Source organism: Halichoeres trimaculatus, unplaced genomic scaffold, assembly GCF_033239565.1.
Source record: "Halichoeres trimaculatus isolate MK-OKI-2021-1 unplaced genomic scaffold, fHalTri1.1 fHalTri1_scaffold_1, whole genome shotgun sequence".
NCBI lineage: Eukaryota > Metazoa > Chordata > Actinopteri > Labriformes > Labridae > Halichoeres > Halichoeres trimaculatus.
In genome coordinates this window covers 16292596-16317782 of record NW_027437179.1, presented here as the reverse complement: position 1 = coordinate 16317782, position 25187 = coordinate 16292596, and the positions used below count along the sequence as shown (strand labels likewise).

At 40.2% G+C, this 25187-nt stretch overlaps 1 protein-coding gene across 2 annotated transcripts in view; it reads left to right on the top strand.

Annotated features, from left to right (window-relative positions):
* The first annotated feature begins 1516 nt into the window (after nt 1-1516).
* The window catches only part of LOC141790267 (nuclear receptor coactivator 3-like), a 39380-nt gene continuing 15709 nt past the window's right edge, over nt 1517-25187 (top strand). Inside the window, exon 1 of one of the 2 annotated variants that reach the window (XM_074670023.1) lies at nt 1517-1642. The gene's annotated coding sequence lies outside the window, so the exon portion shown is untranslated. The remainder of the gene's footprint in view (nt 1643-25187) is intronic. The other variant, XM_074670032.1, reaches the window with a different exon arrangement.

The window sequence follows — 25187 nt, the reverse complement described above, 5'->3', positions numbered from 1 at the left end:
TGAACAGACTACATTTTCATTGTGTTAAGACTCGGGGTGGCAAAGGGTGTAGGGCAAATTGGGGGGTTGTTAGCCATTTGCAGGTAAACCAATCTGAATACATTAATGATTATAGGGCTATCTCCTGTTCTTTCAAACTGTTATCTCCTGTCCTTTCAGAGTAGAGAGGCTGAGGCAGGGAAGGGGGATGGGATAAAGTGTCTCACACTCGCTGAGGGGGGAGGTCAGTTTGCCATGTTTTGTGGGGGGAAGGGGCACAAACAGAGGGCCACCGGGCCCCTCTTTAGGTCTCCATGGAATGTAATTGAGGCACTGTCACTCAGACTGCCTTAACAGACTAGAGCAGAACAAAAATACACTTGGTTTTTAGTTTTGATGAATTCATAACCCACTGAAATTTTTCACCACTGTATTAATCATACCATATATTTTATCATATATCATATACACATAATTAAATTTTGCTTGAATATTTAGAGTTAGATAACACTGATAAAGCCTATTATCCATATTTAAAGGCAGTGTAGCTCTTTTATCTTGTATTTATCCTGCCAGAAATGCTGTCACACTAAACTTTTGATAATTTGTGGCATGACATTATGGAACAGTTAAATGCTGCAGCAATTATCTCAACCAAGTGCTCTTACCATAAATCCAGAAACATTATCGTCTTAGTTTTTATTTTTATTCTGAATGAAAAAAAACCCTATACTCAAGACCAGGTTAGGAGCTATTCATTTTTTTTTCTCTGCTTTTACTCCTCTCTTGATCTCTCATACCCAACCCTGCTGCTCTTGCTGCAAGTTTCACCTTACCTCCCAAGTCAAAAGTGTTCATATATAAGGTCTCACCATGGACAGTGTTATACAGTTTTCTGCACATTCCCTGTGACTCAGGTACTGAAATATTTGAGCATGACATAACAGACACTGCAAACATCTTTGACATATAAGGCTGAACACAGTTGGCCTCCATTTCTAGTCTGATTTACAAATTGCCATATTTAGGAGTTTGAATATTGATCACCAGGATTAAAAAATAACTATTAATTTCATCGTTTAGTTTAAGCCATTTCACAAAGGATTTAAACATGTCTTCTATTGCAAATATCTCAGGTAACTTTAGTAAAGCACGTCAGTATTTTCATGGTGACTTAACATAAATCACTCTTCCAAAAGTAGATACATTTTCTTCCTATGTGATTCTTATGCCCTCTCATATGGGTGTCATATCTTTTATCAACCATTTTTATTCTTTTTTTTAAAATTCATCATATGTTTATGCACTGACCTATTTATATATAACTCTATGGGTATGGTAAGTCTTCTTCTTAAAGCTTATTATCTGCCAGTCTATAAATACATTTTTAAATCTCTACCCTAATAATATCAATGACTGCTGTTCATATCACCTATGGGTATTGGTGTACGTGTAGTTCATTCGTGGAGCGTATCAAACAGTTTTATGCGGCTGGAAAACCAAAGCAACTACATTACCCAGAAGTCAATGCGCTGCTCTACAAGCTGGCTCCCTCCGTTCTGGGAGTGTTTCGCATTTAAACAAACACGGTCCTGACGAAGATGGCGGAGAGTTTGTAGAGGCGTAAAAGAAACTGCTCTACTCAATGAAAGCGACGAAGCCGGTGAGTTTTCTACACTTGGTTTGAAGCCGGGTTACACGCAAGTTTTTAGCTTTTACTTATTTTATTTTCAATGCTCATATTCGTCACAGCAGCAGTTGGTGTTGCTCCGCTTCCGAGCAGGCTGTGGTTTTAGACGACCGTGATACAATGAACCACATTACCACTGTCTACTTGTCATACGATGTTTTCATCATTTTAGCGACCCCCAAATTGCAAACGATGTAATAATAACGCAGAGCCTTGCTTGAATATGTGCAGTTTACATCGGTTACGATGTTTGTTGGTGTTTCTATTATCCAATAGCTGCAAAGTTTACGAGATACAGGCTCTGTGATTCACTGGGGTCCAGCAGCACAGCACAAACCCAGCACTGCCTACCAGAGAACTCGTTCATGTGTTCAGATCTTAACTTTAACTTTAAAGCGCCACTAGGCTGTGATAATTGTCCACAGCACAATTGGGTAGCTTTAGACACTGTATTGTTTTTACCAGATTGTCTGGTTTTCTTGCTGTTGGAGAAAAATGAAATGTCTGTATTCACTCTCACGTTAGTCCCACTGCAGTCAGTGTTTGTCCCGGGGTAGAAAATCAAAACAGAAGCGATGGGTGCTCAGTTCTTCTAGTTTCTAGCCTCTACCTTTCACGTACTTTATGTTAGACTTATTGAAACCCTGCGATAAGTTATTTTCTCGTCCTTAATTTGCTTCACGAATCGCAGCAACTTCTAATACATGTCGAAAAACTCATTATACCAACTAAAAATACAGAGAAGTCGTACTCTTGGCGGTGAATTGATTCATGATGTAAACTGTCTGAGAGCCATGTGGACATCTCTGTCCCCCCATGCTAAATACAAAACTTGATTTGACCGCTCTGCAGAATCAACAGCATCTGTTCTCTATTTGCATCACTGTAGCGAGATCATGCACCCATCCGTGATTGTTGTGGTAGGTAAAATGTCCCATCACTGTATGATTAATGTTGGCTTTCATAGCTGATAAATCATGAGGCAGGCAGAGGGAGATGGATGTGTTTCAGTGCAGGGGTGATAAAACTTGTCTGGGTTCAGGTAGAGACCAGGCTGGCTCTCTCTGGACTGGACAAGGTGTATGTTTTGCTCTCAGGCTGTGAGTTGCTGAGAGGGTACGCTTGGTGAACACGCTCATGTGAAGGAAGACAAGAATGCAAGTTCGTCATTCCTCTCAAACGACTAAAGTCTAGGTGTGCTGTCCCTCTCTACGCCTGGGGCCATCCCTGCCAATACTTGCAGGTATTTACAGTGAGACGCTCATTTCCATGTGAGAGTGTCTGTTATTCAGTTATATATTATAATATTGCTGCTAAGAGTCAGGAATAATTAAGCTGCTATCACTTAAAAAAGGCAATTCATCTAACAGGCAGTTGCATTTAAACATGGAAAGTGAGTCCCTTTTGCATTTCGCAGCTTTCTGATGATGAGCTAACTCTGACTTGATTTTGAGTCCAATGGAATGCAATTACTCAAGCCCTCGTATGTGGCATTTTTGTAAGTGATAGTATGACCACTGTGGGAACTTCCAGAGAAGCACTCCTGCTCATATTCTTGGCAAATGGAGCCCCCTGTCCCCCATTCTCTTTCCCTTTATCTACCTCTTTCTTTCTCTCTCACATAGGGTGTCAGGCTGCGTTAACAATGAATCAATCTTTGGGGGGATTCTTTGACTGCAGATGGGGTGAAGAGTGACTGGGATGCATGGCTTTGGCTCTTTGTCTGCTGGCCCCTGTGCTCTCAATAATTCATTAACTTATCACTTTTTCTCATGGGACTGGGAAAAGTCTCTGTGCGCAACTGTGTGGTTACATCAGAGCCCCTGATTGATGTCACAGTTGTACATTTAGTGACATAACCGGCTGTTGGGTTATACTCATAAACCTTATTCCTGCTGTAGAATAATAGCTGCTGATACTAGAAACATTTTCTTTGAGAAAATGATTGTATACTTGATAAACTCCTTGAAGTGAAGAGAACATATAGTCCTCGGTCTTGGTCTGTGGTATGAGTAGAAAATTGTGTACTTTTTTTGTCATGATCTCTCATTATGTAATTTATTGTCACTGTTGGACTGGCTTTTAAAAACTCTCTGGTACCAGAGGACAGCAGTAAAAATGAGTGAGGAACTTTAGCTGGTGCAGAGCGGCAGAGGCTCTTTTGATAACTGTCTCTAATCTGTCTTTGTCAAGCCACATTTTTGCATCGCTGATATCTGAATAGATGACATTCCTTAAGTGTTTTGTCAGACTGCTCGCCTCAAGAGAAACTGAGAGATGGCTGTAACAAGTTTCATTTCAAGTTACTGCCAATTGCTCATGTGGTCTGGGTTCAATTTAAGATTAATAGCTATGTGGGTGAGCAGTGGCTCTAAGAGGACTCTTGTTGACATACAATGCTGAAAGGAAAGCCTTATTGTTTCCCCTAATTGAAACATGACTCCTTGGTCTTCATGCTTTAACTCAGGCAGCAGTGTGAGGAGTATCAGTTGAGACAAAGCCAGCTGATGCTGCTTTTGGAGCTTTCACCCAGCTGTTTTTTGAGAAAAAGTACATCTCCTGAACCTTATCAAGAAGATTTTTTAAACTAATGTAAATTGGATGTGCCTTGGCCTGTTGCCAAGTCGAGTAAGGTTTTCCGCACCTTGAAAGGATTCTGTGACGCTGTGCTTAGACCTACGTAGACTTGACTCTGTCTTTTCATTGGAGTTTTTTTACAACCACGGTTTAAGAACACAAAAGTTTCCTGTGGTCAGCTCAAACTGTGTAAAACATCCTGTTAAGTTCTCACATCTCAAGGTCACTCACGCAGAGACGGGGATCTGTATTTGTGTCTTTAGGTGCTCATACGACACACACACACACACTGGTGTGCTGTTTGTGGTCCAACTCAACAGGTAGGTTTGCTTTGTGTGCCTACCTCGGCGCAGCTAAATATAGAAAACTGCTCAACGAGACAATCGTGTTTCCACTGCTAAAATATTTACAGCTACTTCGCCCAAACAAGTGAGAGTGAGAATGTGAGACAAAGGCTGCTGAAGCCAGATTTTTATTCACCACCCAGAGGAAGCCGGACTGCTGAGCCCCAAGTCAAGCGCTGCAGTTTGCACGTCCACTCTATTTGAAGTCACATCCCATTCATCCCCTCAGTCCCCTCTTCTTCAACTCTGAGGTAATACCCAAGTGTTAGACTTAGCTGAGCCATATGTGAGCCATACACACTTCTACAAGCCAAACCGGCAGCCTGAAGCAATCATTGCACCCAATTCCAGTTTATAACCAGCAAGGATTTGGAACAGTTCTCTCTCTGTAGTCCTCATTGATTGGACGAAGGCAAGAGTTTATTAGGGAAGGGGGTGCCAAGAGCTTTGTCCCCCACCCCCTTGCCCTTCCTCTTTAACTTCAACTCCCCCTTTAACTTTCGCTCCCCCAGCTGAAGAATGCTCGTAAAACGGGTTCACCTGAACAAGCCAGTGGGAGGGTAGCTCCTTGGCCCAGTTTTGTTACATTGTAAAATCTTAGCAAGACCTTGTTTGTGTTTTGTTTAGGGCCCCCTTTTATAAAAAAAAATGCTGTGGGGGAGAGACAGCAAGGGTGAAAAAAAGTTTGGTTTGTGAGATAACTGCTACCAGATGCTCTCTGTGTCTGTTATACAACGTAAAGAGATGAAGAAAGAGAGGCTGGTAAAGAGGAGAAGAGAAAGACGCGCTGTCACAGATGAACTTTTCAACTTCTGCACGAAAACACTCCGTCTCAGATTTTCCTCTCTCATGTTTACTCTCTTTCTATTAACATATACCATCCTGTATGAAGATATCTGTCATCAAAGAGAAGTATGGATGATAAACAACAAGGAGCCAGGTTGCAACCACTGCAAAGGGTCCAGATTCTCTTTTCTGTTTTCTGCCTTTGATAAGTTCTCCTTCAACTATGTGGTGTGAAAAGGCTGGTTTTGTGTTTTTTTCTTTGTTTACTATTTTTCCTTCTTTTCTCTCCACATCTCCAAGATCAAACAGTTTGATGTTGGACTTTTTTGGCTGTGGGGCGGGGTTTCTGCTGTCTGCCCGGTTCGAGAGGCAGCTGTGGCTGGTGGGGTCAAGCTGTAGTTTTACGTCAAGAGAGGGGATATGATCAAGGATGTCACAAGGACATATTCTCTCTTTAAAAGCCCACCTGCATTTTCTAAGCTCCTTTACTCAAAAGAACTTCAGAAAAGTTTACAGCGCAGTGCTAGACAGCGCTAAGATTTTCCATTTGTGAAGTTTGTACTTTATTGCATCCTTGAGTTGAAAGAAAAGTGAAGTTGTGAATGAGAGAGTACCAAACCATCATTCAAAGGCTCCAGACTTACTACAGCATGTCAGCACTGGCAAGGCATGTGCCAGATAATTTATAGCCATCTCTTTTTTTCACCATCGCTCATTTCTTAATTGGACCCCTCTCCTCCTCCTCCTATGAGGTGGAAAATGTTTCCTTCACTATTCCTGCTCCTCACTGTGCCTGCTGACATCACTGCTGTGTATGTGGCTCGTCGTTAAGGAAACTCTCCAATCAAAAGGTTGCTGGGGCTTATGTTGTTCTGAGAACTGCCAGCCAAAACCAGCCTTCTCTCTACAAGGTTTGCACTAGTGTAGAGGTTCGTTACCAAAAAGCACTAACAAAGGTTTGTCATTTTTATTTCAGAGGGCCTTGTGTTTTGGTTTGATTTGTTGCATAATGCTCCACTGTCCCACAAACAAGTGATACTATCTGATTGTATGGCTAGGATACATAGAGTAAAGCCCCTTCATCTAGGACCACTCATTTCAGCAGCGCCATCATCAAAAAGTGGCCTATTGCTTGCCACTCCATATGTTGTTGCATATAAGCTCTATGCACAGATCGCTTCCCCATTGGTGTGTGGCGGCACGGGCAATTTTCGGTTACCAAAAGAAGCAGTTGAAAGTGATGTTTTTTTCAGCAAAATATCAACTTTCATATCTGAACACACAAACAAGTGTAATGGTCTTGCATGAGAGCCATTTTCAATCCATTCAACATGTTATATAGCTCAGTCTACCAAAAACAATAAAGACACTTGGCGCTAGCTTGATGCTAAAGTGCATCAAGAATTCCATTAAAATGCTAGCGTTTAGCATAAATGGATAAAACTTAAAAATCAGGCCACAATTAAAAACATGAGCTCAACTATCAATATAAACCAAACAGCAAGACGATAATGCACCGTTTTGAATGATTCGACAAAAACAAATCATTCGGTAGCACAGGGCTCTACGGTAACTGCAAGTTTACATGCCATTGGATTTTTAATTGGATATACGTCATGCTCGCTTGTGCATAAGGCCTATTGCTTGGCATCCATGCGCCTGCCACGAGGGGCCACTTGTCCTTGAAGGCTGGGCGTTTATGGCAAAAATTGAAATCGCAATCAATTAAAGCTCCTTCCTCAATTTCGGTTAATACACAATTATCCCACTCTCAGCTCAATTTATCCTTTATTTATATTTTAATTTAATTTTTTATATTTATATTTTAATTTATCATATATTTATATTTAATTATGAACAAACAAGGGTTATATATTGAAGCTGTGAAATTGAAATACACATCAGCTAAGAATAGAAATGCTTTGTGTGAAACAAAGTTGAATTTAGGGAGAGTATAACAAGGGAGAATATTGGCACAGCAGTTTTATGACAATCAAAAGCTCTGATTGTTGGTTTTGATTATTTTTTAATTAATCGCCTGTCATGCTCTACCTGTCCGATGAGTCTGAAAACAGATCCCAGGGGTTATCAGTCACAATACTGGCTGCCATAAAGAAGTTAGGCATCTTCATTGACAGCACCATGATGTAAATAAAACAGCACATATGTGTCTCTCCCTGGCTGTCATGTATCTTGCTAATCTGTTTGTGTAGAACAGCCACCATGACCCAGAAAAAATTCAAACTACTTCGTTTTTGGAAAACCCCTTCAGATTGTAGCAAAGCTAGTTTCAGCTGACAGTGTTAGCTTAGCAACCACAGCAAAACAGTGGATGGATAGAAGAAAGAATATGAAATAGCAACTTTGAAAAGCCAACTTATTGCTATTAAAGTAGCATTTGTTTTACCAACTGGTAACACACAGTGGCTTTTTGCACTTCAGAATGTATAGTTAAGCCCAACACAAACTGGAAACACCATGCTAAAGAGCGCCAGTGCAACAGGTTTAGTCTGAGCGTAACAAGGAGAGCAGTAAAGAGCGTTTGAGCTCAGCATAGAGAGAACAACAGACAGACAGACAGGCAACAGGTTAAAGTGCCTCTCCGTGGTTGAATGGCGGCTCATTTAGATAGAATATTGTGACCTCTGTGGTCCTACTACTGCTGATGTTGCACAACTATAAAGTTTATTTCAAGAAGGTTTAAATGTATTAACTTTTAAAATAGTTCTATTTCTTTTTTGTGCTGTTTTCTTCTGACAAACTTATCAGCCAAAAGTTCTGCTGTGGTCCACGTGGATCATAGCTGTGTCTCCTTTGTAGCACCGATCAGTATTGACTAATCCCATTCACACACAGCCCATAACTTTGGGGTTCAGTGTCTTGCTCAAGGGTCCATAGTCTAACCCATCATTCAGTTCTTCAAGTTGAAACTGTAAATAGAAGATTTCATACTCAGAAGGTTTAATTTTATGAAATACAGCAGTTAACAAAAACTGAGCATAGCTCGATTGACACACTTAGATTATGCAGTTGCTATTGGCAGGACTTAGCATGTCTCGGTACCCTTCAACCTGAAGCTAGATGACCATGATAAAAAGGGTCGCTGGGCTCTAAACAACAAACACCATGTAATGTAATTAACACCCATAGTATGTGAGAAACATGTGGAGCTACATCTGCAGCCATCTCTGCCATTGTCATTAAATTGTTGCTTCCCCTTCAGGTGAACCAAACTAGTTTGATACGCACGTACTTCACATATCAAAAAATGACACAGCGCCACCTATTGAGACGGAGTGAGAAGCTTCAGCCAGTAGTCTAATTCTCATTCCTGCAGATATACCCAGACTAGACTAGACCCTCCACTGTGGTTTTATGATTGATCTATGACTGTAGTTGGACCACTGTGTGCATGTAAATATCCTGACTGTCCGAACACTGGGAAATAAACAATCCACCACTTTGTTCACTAGTTTTAAATTTTAACATCAGACTCATGCTATAATCTCTTTTAAGGTTGCACAATGGTAGAGTGTAGAACCTGCACTGAGCAGAGATAAACGTACTAAAAGTTAAGTTTGCCTTATTCTGTTACTTATGCTGATACAACTGAAAGTAAGCACAGGAATTTTTTTCAGCAAATTCTAAAACCGTGTGTTTCAGTAAATCAGTTTAAAGTTTGTTTTGTTTCTCTTTAACCCGCAGTAGCTAGAAAGATAAAACTTTGCTGAATGAATTGATAAAAGCAATGAGCTGACTGACACTACATGGTCACTCAAAGAAGAGGAGTTTGGAGTTTACAGCCTGATGTGATGGCACAACTGACTAAGGGATAATTCACACATGAAGCATGAGCAGTGCGCAGCGCCTGGTTTTTGGCACCACCAATTCATACTGGATGCGTCTCTGGAGCGCAGCGCAGCGTCCAAAGCAGCTGGATACCCAAGATCACAGTAGAATCACATGTTCCTGCAGGACACCTACCCATGACAACGTACTTGCATGGTGATTAATTAGCATGTTAAACCAATCTGGTCCTCCAAAAAAACTTAAGCACCTTCAGTCCATGCCTTCTCCTTTCTATTGGTGTCTTTATAGAAAGGATGTGTTATGTCGTGTTTTTTACCTCCAAGGTGATTTTTCTTTGTCCCAAAAGTCGGACATATCTGGATCTGACCAGCTAAATACTTCTGACCATGTGCTAGAGACTAGTTTTGATAAACAATAGGGATGCACGATATTATCGGCACAATATCGGTATCAGCAGATAAAAGCTAAAGAAACCACGTTTATCGGTATCGGCAGATATGAAAATTTCTGCCGATACTCACAGCCGATAAGGTGCTATTCAGTTAGGATTATTATAATTTTCCATCTGAAAAATAAGCTCCTTAAATAAAATGTAGCACTTCATTTATTTGCACTGCAGAGCTCTGTGTCTGTCACCAGGTTGTTACAGTAGCTCTAAAATAATCAAAACCAACTTGGTTATGTTTAAAAATGCATTGTACATTTAAAGTTCATGTGATCTAAAGAAATTATTTTTCTGTATTTCAATACTGAATGTCTTGAGTTTGAAAAAATAATACATTTCTTATTTATGGTAAAATCAAATGTTTTTTTGTCTTGTTTTATGTGTGTTTCTTAAACAAATAAGACCGTCACAATAAGAGTAGCATACAAATTCCAGTTCAGGATAGACTTAGCTTTCTTTACAGTGAAAAAAACAAACAAACTTGTGATTATCGGTATCGGTATCGGCCAAAAGGGGTTTCGATATATCGGCATATCGGCTATCGGCAAAAATCCAATATCGTGCATCCCTAGTTATCATTGTGTTTCGGCTTCTTGTTTACACAGAAACAGTGTTTTATCTAACCTGAAACTGAAACTTAAGAATGCAATATTTTTCTCACAACATTTTTTTTGCATTTTGGTGTGAAATGTTGTCATGTAAACAGGGCCTGACTTTTAGAAGACTTAGAGCCTCTTCTTGACAGAGATAGTTTACTTTTTATAGACAACATCCATACAGCTCTACAAGCAGTAAACCTTTTGCTTCTTTAATTTCAGGGTTTCCCTCTCTTATCACAATGAGCACATGCACAAAATTGACGTCTGGTGTTGAGAACAGTCTCAGGCAGTCAGGAAGAATGAAGTGGTGCACACTGAAGGTTTGATTCAAACAGTAGTTAGGAAAAAGTTTTTATCACAACTGTTTAAAATCTTAGAGTAAAGTCCACTTTAGAGGAATTTCCCTGTTGTAATAATATGTGGGTGAACTTTGGGTTGTTCACTTTCCCTCCCATGAACCCAGGAGAGACTAGAGAGTTTGTCCTGTGTTTTAAGAGACGGTTTAGTGCAGAGGCCGACATGTGTCAGCTGGACCTGCGTGTGTGTGTGTGTGTGTGTGTGTGTGTGTGTGTGTGTGTGTGTGTGTGTGTGTGTGTGTGTGTGTGTGTGTGTTGTATTTGCCTGGTCTCTTACAGTGTGAGCCACTTGATTAGCAGTACAAGCTTAATCACTCAGCAGATGGGGAACAGAGTGCAGTGTCACCAAGACAAAAACAAACCCACGGTTGGATTATGGCTCAGCATGCAAGGCAGACAGACAGAGCGAGTGTGTGTGCGGTGTGTGTGTGTGTGTGTGCGGTGTGTGTGTGTGTGTGTCAACACTTGTGTATGTGTCCAGTAAGATCAAAAACCCTCGAATTGATTCTGTGACTCCTCAACAGATTCCTGAGTCTGATCCAAGCAGAGCAGAGCTCCTCGTTTCCTCTCCTCCTGTCTTCTCTGTCCGTCTTTCAGCACTTGGTCCTTTTGACCCCTGTATCCCGCCTGTCCTCATAAGTCATTTAAACACACTTTTAATAGTGTTAACCTGGAACTCAGCAACATGTGCTGGCTGTAATTTGTGGCAGGCTGTTAGAGGTTGTTGATAAAGAAAAGTAAGACAGATGAGAGAGAAGAGAAGAAAAACCTGTCAGGTTTTCAAGTTTGATGTTTTATCTTTTCTTAATTCCTCTGTTGTTGGGGAAAACATTATAGAGAAAACAGCTGAGTTAGACAGGTTCATACATTAAGTCAACCATGGTTTGTGTATTTCACATGTTGGTAGTTTTCTTGCTTGATAGTATCTGCTTATCTTCCTCTGTTTTGCTTGAATTCTGGTTGCAATCCTGATGGATGAAAAGGAGGCAGAGGTTTCTGATGCAGTATTTCTGTGAGATTTTAAACCTGCAGCTCTGCTTCTGCTCTCCGTTTCCCTGCGTACCTCATTTCTGGAATCTTTTTCACCTAGGCTCTGTCAACACATGAAACTGGCCAGATGAAAGAAAGGAAAAGGAGTAGTAAGGGAAAAACGGGAGAAGGGAGGGGGTGCAGTTGTGAAACTGGCGTCAGACCATCTTTTGAGCGGAATTCTTTGCAGGGGTCAGAGTTCAGGCGCTGCAATGTGGCGCTGTGATTGGCTGAGGAAAGGTGAAATGAAAACCACGGTAAACTTTTGACCCCGGCGTAGGAGCTCTGCAGGAACGCCCAGCCCCAGCTCTGGCGTGGTGGAACAGAGCCCGCTCTCTTCCTGTGTTTACTCCACCAATCCAACAGGGATGGTGGGGAGAGGGGGGAAGGGAGCGCCAGCACAGAGAGGGAGGGGAGAAAGACACAAGAGCGAGAGAGAGAGAGGGAGGGAGGGAAGAGAGAAAACCGTCAGGGCTGTGCAGTGGTTTGAAAATGAGAAACAGTCTTTTTACTGAGTGGCACAGTGAAAGCGTGCACACAAACACTCTGTTCCTCATAAATAGGTAAAAGCGGACTCAGTCAAATGGGCTTAACTTTGAAAATTGCTAAAAGTAATCACTTTGGTTGACACATCTTGTCACTCAGTTGCATGTAGCTGGATATGATTTCTCTCTCAGTGCATCTTCCTTGGTCGCTTGTGAAGATATGTGTGTGTTATCAGGACGGGCAGCGTTGAGGCTGATCAGGCCGCGGGGCTCTGGCTCTCCAGATAAAAGGCTGGTTAGCCATTGATTAATGAACACATTTCCATAATATTAGCCTTGTGTGATCACAGCCGCCTGCATTTTGTTTGGTTGCTGTGGTCTCCTTTGGACGCCGTCGTGTGCTCCCTTTGATCAACTCTTCACCAACGCAAACAGCTCCAGCTTATAGAAAATGAAATGATGGAGCGAGTCAGCGCTGCCATGCCTCCACTTTATTGGTTGAATCTGTGCCTGCGTCGCTCCTTTCCTGTTCCTCTCTGTTCTTTGTCCATATTAATGATGGATAGTTGCAGGAGATGCATGCGTGACACACACACACACACACACACACACACACACACACACACACACACACACACACTCACACACACACTCACATTCACACTGTGGAATCTGCCATCCCTTTGTTTCCACCTTCATTTATTTCCCTGTTTTCTCTACACATTGCAGTTTGTGGGAGAAAAATGGGGAGATGCTCACACAGGCTGTCTGAGCTGAGCGTGCTGCGTGCGCTGGGCGCGGGTGGGGGATGATGTTTCTGTAAGAAGAAACAATCCTAAAAGGCTGTTTTTCTCAGCTTTGAACAACCTTCTCCTCACCACGTTTATCTCTGAGCATCATGCACTCTTCAAGATTCAGAAATTAAAAACTGGGACAATGAGTAAACCTTAAACACACAATACCAAACACACATTACCTGTGTTCATGTGATATTTTTTCTGTGGTTTTTCAAGAGTCATATATGAGCTAAATAGTAGCGGTGAGTATTGGCATTAATTTCACAATACGATATGCATCACGATTTGATGATATCACAATATTGTGATATTCTGCACTGCTAACTATTTGATTTATACAACTTTTCTATTTAATTGTGTTTGAAATAATGAAAGTCAGATGTAGTGTTTCATCCATTCACCTGACTCGAAAACATAAAACGTGTGAAGTTTGTTACTTAAACTACTATGATACCAAACTACTGTTGCAAAGAAATTATTGGTTGAAAGATGTGGATAGTTAGTGAAACTGGTATATGTCACTTGTCACTAATGAAAATTAAACTTAAAACTTAAAATGATTTAAAACTAACTGACCCAAGAATAAAGAGAAAACATTGATGTTTACGGCACCAAAACCCACATAATCAAGTTTAGGAATAAAATATTTTAAATAAACTTTGAGATTTTATTTATTTAACAGTCTAGGGGCAACATACAGCAGAGTAGCTCTTCAGCGCCATCTACCACCGTGGAGGTGTTGAAGATGAATTGTTCTTCCAACTCACCTGAAATATGAATTTTTATTTCAACATAAATGTTTTTAAGAGTTGAAATATTAATGTTTTTTACAGGTCAAAGTATCACAGTGTATTGCCATATTAATATTTTTTCACACCTCTACCAAACAGTGTCGTACTTATGAATATTAGTTCATAGTAGAGCCCGACCAATATGGGATTTTTGGGGCCGATGCAGATACCGATACTGGGGGCAAAAAAAGCCGATATCCAATATATCGACTGATATATAGGGATGCACGATATTATTGGTACAATATCGGTATCAGCTGATAAAAGCTTAAAAACACGTTTATCGGTATCGGCAGATATGAAAATTTCTGCCGATAAGGTGCTATTCAGTTAGGATCATTTTTATTTTCCATCTGAAAAATAAGCTCCTTAAATAAAATGTAGCACTTAATTTATTTGCACTGCAGAGCTCTGTGTCTGTCACCAGGTTGTTACAGTAGCTCAAAAATAATCAAATGCAACTTGGTTATGTTTAAAAATGCATTGTACATTTAAAGTTCATTTGATCTAAAGAAATTATTTTTCTGTATTTCAATACTGAATGTCTTGAGTTTGAAAAAATAATACATTTCTTATTTATGGTAAAATCAAATGTTTTTTTGTCTTGTTTTATGTGTGTTTCTCAAACAAATAAGACCGTCACAATTAGAGTAACATATAAATTCCAGTACAGGATAGACTTAGCTTTCTTTACAGTGAAAAAAACAAACCAACTTGTGATTATTGGTATCGGTGTCGGCCAAAAGGGGTTGCGATATATCAGCATATCGGATATCGGCAAAAATCCAATATCGTGCATCCCTACTGATATATATAATAAATCCATTGATATACATAGGATATATACTGTATATGAATACAAATTATTATAATACCCATATGATTCAAGACAGAGACAGAATACTATTAAATTAAAACAAGTGACTTTAAATATGAAACTGTCAACATAAGCACTGTAGTGTTAACCAATGATAAATTAGGGATTTAAAATTAAAATTATTATTTTAATAATTATTGATTATTAAAATTATTTTTAAAAAATTAAAAATACTATTATTATTATTTGTATATATATATATATATATATATATATATATATATATATATATATATATATATATATATATATATATATATATATATATATTTTTTTTTTTTTTTTTTTTTTTTTTTCTTCTTTCTTTTGTTGGCTGTGTCTGTAACGTTATTCTTCTACATTTTCAAAATAAACTTTCATTCATTCATTCATTCATAAATAAGAACAAGCTGTAAACACAATAATAAATAAAGAAGTCAAACTTTAAACACAGTAACTAGAAAAAAAAGTGAAACTGTAAACACACAATGAGCAACCTACACAACGTTAAATCACCGTATTATAGTCTTACATTATGGTGGACGTGTGAAATAACAGTACCATTTATCTCTGTTTATCTTTCAAAAAAAAAAAAGTATAATCGGCTACACTTTGGCCGATGTTGATTAATCGGTGACAGGCATAATCGGCCCGATTAATCGGTCGGGCTCTAGTTCATACTAATCCCAGGAGTCACACTATAGCAAAACATTTGATATAATATTTGGAAACTTTATAATGTGTCATACTTTTAGTGGCTAAAATACACCAGATGTGTCTGCAGTGCATCTCTATTCTGTATCGGCAAACGGATCAAATAGGTTTCATTAGAAATTTAATGTGTCAGCTCACATTGGATCCGCTCTGTTGCAGTATGTCTGTGTGGCTGGTCTGTCATGTTGCAGGTAAGACGCAGCCATCCTATTTTTGACGGAGGTAGAGCTGTGACGCATAAATTCAGCATAGATTGAGCAGGACAGGAAGTCGTGACAGGAAACTGCCTGAAAACACCCAGTGATTTTCAAAATAAAACAGACCGTGTCAAATCCAGTTCTTATTTAGCTTGAATACAATGGTAAATAGACATGTTTGGAGCCAGACCAGGAGTCAACAGGTTTGAGGTTTGAAAGCCCAACATGAATGAGGAGAGACTTATCAAATGAGAGGGGATTGCGTGAACTCCTTGGTCTCGTGACTCCAGCTGTCTGTCAGTCACGCAGCTTGTCGGACTGAACAGGCAGCCGGTGTATGTTGAAAAACGCAGTCAAGACGCAGCACAACCGCAAATGTATCTGGTGTATTTCAGGCATAACACACTATTTCATGCTCTGAACGTGGTCCAGGATCAGTCAACCCATTCAAACCTTAATGTTGGATCTCTGGGAGATTTTGGCGTCTCCTGATGCTTTTAGAAATGGTGCATGAAGTCCTGCATGCCTATCTGAGTGAGTGCGTGTGTCTATCCGTCTGTCTGCTTTCCCAGTTCCTCCTCTTCGTCCTCTTCCATCACATTTGCGTCACTCCTGTGATTTTCAAAGGTGTGCTTTATTCCACTGTGAAGTGCTCCTTGTGCTATTTTCCCTCTAAATCAGTGATGCTTATGCAGGCTTTTCATTTGAACGACTCATCTCAGGGGGCAAATTAGGTAGAGCAGCAATCAAACAAAAACGCTTTTGTTTTCTGTCAGTGCACCACTCAGATACTGTATAGTTTGAATGACCTTCACACAGTAAACTGAAGGAAAAAAAAACATCTGACACACGACGAACTAACAGATTGGCGCCACCTTATAGTTTCAGTTCAGTTTCCAGGCTTTGAATTTCTGCTCCTCATTTGTTACTATCAGGGTTTTTCAGGACAACCTCCAGCTTTACATTTTGAACCCCGATCTTCCACTCACGCATATCCTCCTCATCCTCATCCCAGAGACTCATTGTGTTGCTCCTCTCTCTCCCTCTTGCCACAAAGCCATCTGACTCCAGTTGAGTTGCACTTGTCCATATTTTATTAAAATCATGTGTGATGTTGGCAAAAAAGTGTGCTCTAATCGTCAACAACAAGAGTTCATTCAACACCGTGACAAATGTTTACTTTTCTTCGCTCTAACACTGAAGGGGAATCCCCAACATGTCCAAATGATAAATGTCTGCTCAGCAAAATGAGATTTAGCTTCCAGTGAAATGAAGCAACAACAGCCATGTTTTCAATAGTTTCATTGTTTTGGCTAAAATCTTAAAGAATAAAAAATATAACTGGTTATTTGTTACAGGGTGGAGCTTTAAGCAGTGAAAATTCACATTTTTCAGACCCTCTGGATGTGCCAGCAGGAGAAAAAAAATACTTAATGTATTTCTATTGCATCAATCATCAAATATTATATTGGCCTAACTATAGAATTACCCTTGTTATTCTAAAGAAATCTTTAAGAAAGAAACCTTTTGAGGATTGAATCTTGTATCCTACAACTAAAAAAAAAAAAACACTGTCAGCAGTAATGGTTTATATTTGTATTTGTTGATAGAATAAAATTTGACCACATCTCAGTGAAGCACTTCTGTTTATTTCATTTTAATACGACACCAGTTCGTAGATTAACATGTACTGAAATGGTTTTATCTTCACATCAATTTTCAGGAACATTCTCACATGCGCTGTAACGCCACATTTCCAGTCTCGTGTCATTTCGGTACGACACACATTATGTGGCATTTCCACTGACTAATGCTGGGACAGATCCCCAAATAACCGAGACGAGCCTTCCCACTTTTTTGGGATTCCCAATCCAACCCCAGAAGGTGGAGCTACAACAGTGCAGTCTGTTGACTGGTCAAAAAATCGTCACTCACGGTGCCTACAGCAGCTGTACTGTATTACACAGCCTTCTCTTAAACAAAGCTTGATTGTGCCTCGTATCAAAGGCCACATTGAAATTACTTAAGAGGTGAATTGGTGGATTTCTTTTATTGTTGCTTTTTGTTTACCGTGCCATGTTTTTTTTTTTTGTTGGATTTATCAGAAGAGTACGCTTTTTCGCACTATTATGGCTTTATGCTATTACGCCGCCGACGCAGCTATCGGTGTCCGGCTTACACGCCACCTAACAAGAGAGGCACAGTTGGCTGTGGAAACACAAACAGGCTCAGACTCAGGCCCCGTTTATACGGAGACTCCCGCAACGATTCTTCCTTCGCGTTTCCAAAAGCCACCCGCGTTTACATGAGGACAGCGTGAAAACGATCCGCGTTCATACGACTCCAGGAGGACAAGTCACTGCTTCTGTTCTTTTTTTTTCTGCCGTTTTGTTGTGTGAGACGGTCGCAATCCAACCATGACGCGCATTAACGCCTCCTACTGGACAGGAATGGCTCAACTGGAAATGTGGCTGAGCGCGCAGCCTTCACCTGAAACTGCGAGTGTGCATGCGTCGACGTCAGCGTTTCATCCTGAAACGCTCCGCTCTGTGTTTACACGAAGCTGGATAGAGGAGCGGATTCAGATCTTTCCACTCTGGGGAGCGTTTTCAAAAGATTGCGTTTTCACTGAAAACGCAATGTGGTCTCATCTAAACGGAAGGCCAAAACGCAACAAAATGTTTACGGAATTGACCGTTTTTGGCGTCATGTAAACGGGGCCTTATTCGATCCAACCCGCACCAAACTGTACTGATCCAAACTGGACCGCTTTGTGCAAACAGAGCTAAAGACTGTCTTTCCTGACTCCCTCTCTAAGGACATTACAGTCTGTAACACTGAAGCTCTCGGCTTTTTGTTCAAGTCACACCTGCAATGAAAACGGATTTCTTAAAAGAGCATCATCACTCTGCCTCAGCTTTTGGTTGCCACTGCTGGAGAGACAGTTTTTAACCATGTCTCTTCATTCCTATCTTCTGGCCTCAGCTATAAGGGATGTGAGCAGCTTTCAGGTGTACTCTGAGGAATAAATAAACATCTTCTAAACAGGTCATCAAGGTGTTGTTACATAATCAACAGAGAAGTGCAGAGGTGGGTTGGCTCAACAGCTCTTCCTTTTCTTCTTATTTTCAGCAGCAACCAACAAAGCCGGAGTGCAAAACTGGAGTTCTTTAAGTGTCCTTTTGAGGGAATCTCCTTTGAAGTCTGTTATTTAACTGACAAACATTTTGACTGCAGAGGATATGAACGCTGAAGAGAAGAGCTGTGCCTGATGGGAAGTCATGAGTGACAATTTATATAGCTATCTGCTCAGCAGCAAGGCTCTGGTGGGGCTGTCTACAGAATGACACAGCTAAGTGGACTGATGTGGTTTTCACTGTTGACCAGGGATCAATTGATACCCCTCTAAACATGCAAGGCAACCACTCATACTCTCACCAACTCTGTGCATCATCATCTACTTTTGGTTATCAAACATTAAAATTAAGATAAAACCCTCATAGTTCGTATGCTGCAGCCAAAGTCTTTTGACGTCCTCAGAAAGTGTACTGTAAAAGCATTTTTTCAAACAGTGTTTAACTTTGAACCAAGTAATCTTGGATAACAAATACTTCAGTGTAGTGTCAACATACAATGAATCCCCTTTTAGTAGTGAATTCTCCTGTTGCACATTTGCATACATCTTGGTTAGGGATTAGTTTTTTAATACTGTGTGTTATTTGTCTTTCTAAGCTCATACATCAAAGCAGGAAACAAATTAACTCATGAAATGTGTGTTGAAGCGTAACCACTTAGTTTAAGGATGACTATCATGCATGAATAACAGACTAAATCTTGGTAGATTGTGTGCCTCATGCTAAGGGTAACAAATCATGTCTTTACATCTGTCCTGTTTTTACATTTACGATTCAGTTACAGAAAGCAATATCAGTAAGTATATCGAGAAGTTTTACTTTCACTTAGCAGTGTGTTAACTTGCACTGAGCGGCCGTTTCCACGATAACGGAATTAGGGTGAAACACAAAAGTTTTGTGGCATTTCAGCCTCGCAGAAACGCCGACCTAAAACACAAACTTTTGAAAACGGCCTCCAGAGTGGGATTTTTCTGAAACGCTGCCGACACTGTTGCTGGTAAACGACAAGCCGGCGTATTCAGTGGAAACGGTGACATCACACTCCGCTCCTCACGAGCTCATACAACAGGACAATAGTACATTTGTTACGATCGTCTCAAACTACCGTGTTGTGCTCGTGCTGCTCAATTTGCTGTATCTGCTGACTGTCTTCATACAAAATGTGCATCTGTTACTCCACGTTTTAACTTAGTATTCCCCAATCATAGACTGTACAAAACATGGATGTAGTCTCCCCGACGTCACCCGTCTGTTTCTGAAACAAAAAATGAGGCACATTGGCTATAGCTGCCATATTGGTAGCAGCAAGGGCTTCGCGTACAGCCATAGGGCACCTGTCGGTCACGTGACCCTCAGCTGTGCCTCTTATTGGGGGAGCTCGCGATCTTAATATCCTCTGAACGGCAGAGTTAGAAAAAAATTCACCCCCCGCACAGTGGGAGCCGGTAGTAAAATTAGCGACTCAGACAGGAGACGTTGTTTGAACCAGGCTGTAAATAGGTTAATTTCTGCTTTGAAAATGGCTTTTTTTGGTTTGGTGTGTATGTGACTTCCGGTACTTCTGGATCCAGCCTCAAGCGAACACTCAAGAAACAGCAGATTTTGGCACTTCTGCATCGTCTCATATTCTTAGACTGGAGGTTGCCACTTGTCCCCATTACATCAGATGATCGGCTCAACTCTACTTGGGTGGAGATCTCCCAAAAGCAGCTTCTAGACAAAACAGTTATAGCGCCGACTACAGGCCTGGCATGCTTACATGTTTCTGTGTAAACGCAGATTTTTTTCACTGTGTTTCAGCGTTTTCAGATGAAACGTTGTCGTTTAAACGGGGCCTGAGTCATAGCTATCACTCAAGAAGACTTTGATACATTTAGATTAATTTAGCTGAAAAGTTGGTTGCTAGGATTGAATCAGTTGTTTCTTAACAAACAGTATCCCCCACTGAACTTCTCACAGAAAGTTCATGGAAGCCTCTAAAGTCAAACTGACAACAAACAGCCCGTCTCTTGGCCTGTTCTTCATCTTTACGGTTGTACGGACATCTTAAATCATGAACAGAGGGTTTAGCTGTAGCTCACATTACAGCAGCCTGTCACACTGGCTGGGTATACTTCTCAGAAGCTGTTTTTTGGGGGGCTGTGTGCTCATGTATAGAGATCCAGTCTATTTTTTTTTTCATTTTTGGTATAGGATTTTTTTTTTTCTATTGTGCAACAATACAAGACAGTCACATGGACAGACAAAAGGGTTATGAAGTGGTGATTGTAGTGATACTTGTGGCACTAATGTAAACATGATGAAAAAGATTATTTAAAATAAAGAAACAAACAAAAAGATACAAGTTAATAACAAGAAAAAGATAACTAACAGATTTTTGTAATGCTATAGGTTAACATAATGTGATTTTGATAATTGTGATATTATTATTATTAATAGCAATATTAGAAAAAATAGCAAAAACAAGAGATGTCGTCTTTGAGGCTTGTACACACATTACAAATGGAGTGTGCACGGCTGAGGACACAGAACACAAAACATCAAATGTTAACCATCAGACATTCATGAGGAACAAGACTCTTTGAAAGGAAAGGAAATCCCCACTTCAAGTCCAATACCCGGCATACCCAGAATTATATTCACAGATGTCCAGATTGTGTTAATTCATTATCCTGTTTGAATAACTGTTTAGTTTCTTTGTGGCTGAAAAACATGGAGTTTGATGTAGCTGAAGGCTCAGCCAGTGGATTCATCCAAAGTGGAGGATTTGTTCTTGACTAAAGGCGTTAAGGATGGGGTGTGCGTGATCCCCAATTGCACTTCACCCAGTATACAGCTGGGTGTATGCTCAGCAGGAGGTGGAGACGTTCTTTGAAGAAAACAGGAAGTCATTCTGTCCTTTTGTTTCCTTTTTGCTCTTGATGTTTCAAACTCAAGTGGACACCTTTTGTTGCTTTATTACCTTTCCTCTGTGGTGTGTGTGTCTGTGTCTGTGAGTGAGCGTGTGTGTGTGTTTGTGTTTGTGTTTTAGAGCAGTGGAGTGAAGATGCCACAGTCTTCATTTTCAACGTCTGTAATGAAGAGACATTTTTTTCAGTTTTTCTTGTTTTTGTCTAAGGGTGTGATTTGGTCTGCAACTGTGTGTGTGTGTGTGTGTGTGTGTGTGTGTGTGTGTGTGTGTGTGTGTGTGTGTGTGTGTGTGTGTGTGTGTGTGTGTGTGTGTGTGTGTGTGTGTGTGTGTGTGTGTGTGTGTGTGTGTGTGTGTGTGCGCGCAGCCCACTCAGCCTGATCTTTGTTTAGGATAGGCCAGTGTTTATTGTTGGGCCTGCCACTCATTGTCTCAAGGAGCTCAGATTGCAGGCTTTATTTCGGGACGAGGAGGAATGTCCTCCTCACTATTCTGGTCCTCACTGATCGACTGACACCACTACCATTCAGGCACCCAGTCACAAGCCTGTTTATAATACAGATACAAACAGTCACTTTAATTTCTGCTGTTCTCAGTAACAGATGTTGTTTTTTAGAGTTCAGGAAGTTGTGTTGTCCTGTTGGGCCGAGTTTATTTGAGAAATCCAGCACAAATTCTTGTTTTGAATTTGATGCTGGTCACATGTTTGAGAACAGAGTGGAACATGTTTATCATCATCTCTTCTTTTTACAACACTCTGTGAAGATTTGGGGAAGTGAGGAGACCAGTTTCTGGAGTTGGGATTTCTTGTCTGATATCAGGTTTCAGCTGCTCCATCAGGCCTCCATACATTACTCATTGAAGGTGAGGGGCAACAAGAGAGTAAAATACCCTAGAGTGTTAAGGGTTCTACTTTTGTCCACTCACAGAAAGAAAGAAAGAAAGAAAGAAAGAAAGAAAGAAAGAAAGAAAGAAAGAAAGAAAGAAAGAAAGAAAGAAAGAAAAAGTTTGTTCCTGCAAATAGGAAACTGTAACTATTAAACCAACAATGGTTTAAAGGAAAGCTTCAGTTTGTTAAAAACCTAGACCTCCGAAACCCCTCTACAGCACAAGTGTGGCTGTTTGTGCACACCCCCATCTCTAGTCTAAGGAGTGGGGTCTTGTGTTTTACTTTTTTTAACACGTATATCATGAAGGAAAAAATGCAGGATGTTCACAGTAAATGTTAACAGATTTTCAAACCTCAACATATTCATATGTTGTGGAAATCTCTGAATCTGTCTGTAATTTCTTAAAAACACTGCATTCAATTCTTCACAACATCATCACGAGACTTGTTAAAATGACAAGATCATCGCATCAGTGCCGCTTAACTGGTTCACACAGCATGATTGAGGAGTGGCCTCATACACAAAGGTCTGTCCACAGCTCTGCCTCCAGAGGGTTGGCCAATCAGAGTGAAGGGTCATATGGAGAAGGAAGCCTTAAAGAAACAGAAACTAAAAAAAATGGCTGAAAAAAGGATACCATGTTTTCTCAAACACCAATCTGAGAAAAAGAGGGCATTTTTGTTTGTCTGTTTTGATTAATGTAAAGCTACTAAACACACTGGCTGACCCTGATTTAAAAGGCTCTTCTTAGCTTACTTCTAGCATATTTATCAGGGCTGGAACAATATGCTCTTCTCAGGATTCAATTCTATTATGATTTTTTTTGGGGGGGGGATTCAATTTCAATTGCGATTCTTTGATATTTGCGATTTTTAGTTTGCCTTTTTAAACAAAAGACCATGTGAATAAGTTAAATGATGATAATGTCTACAGACAAAACCAGGAGCCATATTTTCCCATAAAAATGCACATCACGAAAGTTAGAGAGAAACACTTTGGCAACTTTTTTCCAATCCAGTTTATTAATAAAGACTGAAATTAAGAATTTGAATTTGGAAAAAAGAAATGATTTTTTGTAAAAATAAATAAATAAATAAATAAATTAAATAAAGCACAGTACCCCCTCTTTAAACTCTTGTTCAGTAGTTTGTCTTAGTTGTGTTCATACAAGATTTAAACTGTTTTAAGACTTAATCATTACATCAATTTTTTAAAATACAAAAATGTATTTTCCAAACAAATGACGTCAAAAGTAGATTCCCCCATCACATTTTTTTCATACTAAGACATATGATCATTTATCCAGAGGTTTTAAAGGCATGTCTTCAAATGCTTTATACCAAGTAGCTTAGTGTTTCGAAGTAAATCACAAGCTATTTTAGTGTTTTAATGTTAGCTAGACTTTAGAGTTTCACTCTGTTAAAACAGGCCCCGAGAGCAAAAGTGATGCGCAAATTTAGTTCTGACCTAAACTATTAAAGAGATGTCAGCAATAGACACATGCAGATTGGTTTTATATGTCACTATTTTAATACTTCACTGTAGCTGCTTTGCTGTGACTACAGGCTTCTCTTTGTCTGTTAACAACATGCAGCTTTCAAAAGTGTCTATGCAGACCTTTCAGTGGGGAAGAAGAAGCAACTGTGTTAAAAAGTTCACTCATGTTACTGCCGATATTTATCAGGCCCTGTTAACACGGCAACGTTTCATCTGAAAACGCTAAAACTCAGCGAAAACGCAGTGAAAAAAAGAGTCTGCGCTTACACGGAAACGCCGAGGGACTAAAAACGCTGCAGTAATAATGCTAGGCCTGTAGTCGGCGCTATAACTGTCTTGTCCAGAAGCAGCTTCGGGGAGATCTCCACCGAAGTAGAATTGAGCTGATCATCTGGTGTATTGTGGAATACTTAGTGGGGTAAAAGATGCTTATTATGTATGAAGACAGTCAGCAGATGCAGCAGTTTGAGCAGCACAAGCACAAGATGGTAGTTTGTGACGATCTTAACAACGGTACTGTTGTCCTGTTGTCTGCGCTCGCGCGAGGCGGAGTGTGACGTCAGCGTTTCAGAAAATTCCCGCTCGTAAGGCCGTGGTCTTAAGTTTGTGTTGTAGGTTGGCTGACACCGTGTTATCAGTGTAAATGCGAGGCCGAAACGCGACAAAACGTATGCGTTTCACCCTGAAACCGTTGTCGTGCAAACGCCCCTTCAGTGCAAAGTCTCTCCCCCTCATTTCTTCTTGTGTTTTTATTGATCCCCTTTTTATTCTGAATCTGCTCAAAACCTGACTACAACTATCCATATTGTGTTGTTTCAATCACCTGCACAGGGTTACTTTGACTCCAGGAGTTACATGCTATAAATGTGTAATGTATGTGTTAAACATGGAAAAAAAACACAAAGTTTGAAAGCAATCATTACAGTGATAAACTCCAGTTGAGGATTCATTAATTTTGAGGCTACAACACCTTCACATGTTCCTCTTTCATTCCAGTTTGTCTTAAACCTGTGATGCTGCTGGCAAGAGTCCACTTAAAATGATCGAGCCGTGTTCAGACAGCTGACGGAAAGAAAGCACTTTCTCTCTTTCTCTGTGTTAAATAATTCAACTGGAGCATTAGCTCAGTAGCAGCTCAGCGTTTAGGGCTGATGTGATCAGTGGTCTGTGGTGTAGGATCACACATGCACAGACACACAGACACACACACTCTCTCTGTGGGCAAAGTGGGTTGCAGCTGCATGAATACTGCTTCTAGTTGGTGCCTGTGGGTTGAAGTAGAAGTAAAACCTAACCTGAATGA